Below are 2,556 nucleotides of genomic sequence, written 5' to 3' on the forward strand. Positions count from 1 at the left end.
AGGCATTTACATGGTTTGGCTGTGACCCCACCCAAATCTCATCTTGAATTGTAGCTCCCGTAATTCGTAAGTGTTGGGGAAGAAGGCCAGTGGGAGATAATTGAATCGTGGGGGCGGTCCCCCCATACTGTTCTCGTGGTAGTGAATAAGTCTCACAACATCTGATGTTTTTATAAGGGGTTTCCCCTTTCGCTTGGGTCTTAATTATCCCTTTCCTGCGGCCATGTGGAACATGGCTTTCTCCTTCCACCATGATCGTGGGGTCTCCCCAACCACGTGGCGCTGTGAGTTCATCGAACCTCTTTTTCTTTGTAATATCCCCAGTCTTGAGTATGTCTTTGTCGGCAGTGTGAAAACAGACTAATACAGGCATTGACTGTTACAAGTGCTTTCCAAATATTAACTTAATTTCCCTAGTATCCTATGAGTTTAGGAACTGTTATTATCCCCACATTACAGATGAAGAAATTGAGGCATGAGGACATTGAGTAATTTGCTCAAGGTCATGCAGGTGTAATTGGCAGAGATGAGATTCCAACCTAGGCTGTCCGCCTCTCTGTTTGCTATGTGGCCTCTCCTTAGGAGTGAAATTGAAAAGAATCATGCATTTCAAGGGTTTCAAAACAGGTGCCCTCCTGAAGGTTGTTATCTATTTTAAACTTCTGTGTAAACAGAACTGTATTCATTCAATAGTTATTTGTTGAGTGCTTACTACATGCCAGATGCCGGGGCCACATCGACGAACCAGACATAAACCTGCTATCAAGGAGTTTCTAGAAAACAGGATAAATGCCATACTTGGCTGGCTGTGCTGTGGTATAGACAACAGCAGGGTGCCCTGGAGCAGTCAGAACCATACTTAGTTTAGTTTTAGGGTTAGAAAAGACTTCTGGGCCCAAGTGCAGTGGCTCAAGCCTGTAATTTCAGCATTTTGGAAGGCTGAGGCGAGAGGACTGCTTGAGTCCAGAAGTTCAAGACTAGGCTGGGCAGCACAGTGAGATCCTGTCTCTACAAAATTTTAAAATTAGCCAAGTATGGTGGTGCACACCTGTGGTTCCAGCTACTTGGGAGGCTGAGGTGAGAGGATTGCCTGAGCCTCGGAGGTCAAGGCTGCAATGAGCCATGATTGTGTCACTGCACTCCAGCCTGGGCGACAGAGACCCTATCTCAAAAAAAGAAAAAAGACTTCCTGCAGGGCAAGATTTATGAACTAAGAGCTGGACTGATGAGGAAGAGTTAGCCAGGAGAGTGGGGACTTTGGAAATGTAACCAATGGGGCTACATGATAGCTTTTGAGGGTCCTAGGCATTTCACTTTCATGGCCCCTCCCTCCCTTAAACAAACATATTAAAATACATATTTTATGGCTGTGTTGGTACAAACACATAAATTACTATTATATATTAAAACACCTTCTGCGATTTAAAAGTTCATTGTTTTTCTTTCTAATTTTAAAGAAATTAAAACATGTTCATAGATCCCTAAAAATACTGTGGTCCCCAAGTGCTGTGCCTTCAGAAGTCAGCAGAAATGGAGCCTGGAGGTGGCAGGTGCAGGTGAGAAAGACCTTTGTCAGCCAAGGAAAGGGTTTAGATGTGATCCTGAACGTTCTAGCAGCTACATATGGGTTTTAAGGAGGGCAATGCGAACGGGTTCATTTCAGAAAGATCCTATAGCTTCGGTGTGGAGCATGGCTGGGAGGGGAGGCTGGAGGTGAAGTCATGAGCTCTGAGTGTGTCAGAGGGATCCAGGGGAGATCTGAGGGCACACACAACCAAGGAAGGAACCCAGGGAAGGGGACAGACAAACTTAGAGACTAACGGGGTAAAATCAATGGGACTTGGCAATTGGTCGAATGCAGGGGTGAGGAGAGGATGCATCCAAGGAGATTCCCAGGTGTGTGACTTGGGCCCCTGAGTAGAGTCATTTGTTACACTGCAGATGAAAAGGAACAGATTGGAGGGCATGGTAGGAAAAAATAGTTAAGCTTTTATTTTTTTAGCAGTATTGAGTTTGTGATGCCTTTGAGACATCCATAGGGAGAGATTTTTCAGAGGCAATGGGTCAAATGGTTCTTAAAAAAATTGCAGTGATTTAAAAAGTATCAAGCCACTATCCACTGTCAATAGAACATATACTCTATATTTTCAAGACATTTTAGAGTTCTTAAGGTAATGTCACATGTGTTTTCATTTTGTGCTTATACTATCATGGTTAAGAGCATGAACTCTAGGCCAGGCATGGCTCACCTCTGTAATCCCAGCACTTTGGGAAGACAGGGTGGGCAGATGGCTTGAACCCGGAGTTTGAGACAAGCCTGGGCAACATAATGAAACTTTATCTCTACAAAAAAAAGCCAGGTGGCATGGGCTTATAGTCCCATCTACGCAGGAGGTTACGGTGGGAGGATCCCTTGAGTCCAGGAGGTTGAGGCTGCAGTAAGCATGATTGTGTCATTGCACACTCCACCCTAAGTGACAGAGTGAGACCCTATCAATAAAAAGAAAGGGAAGGAAGGAAGGAAGGAAGGAAGGAAGGAAGGAAGGAAGGAAGGAA

Source organism: Mandrillus leucophaeus, unplaced genomic scaffold (genome assembly GCF_000951045.1).
Source record: "Mandrillus leucophaeus isolate KB7577 unplaced genomic scaffold, Mleu.le_1.0 Scaffold20, whole genome shotgun sequence".
Classification (NCBI taxonomy): Eukaryota; Metazoa; Chordata; class Mammalia; order Primates; family Cercopithecidae; genus Mandrillus; species Mandrillus leucophaeus.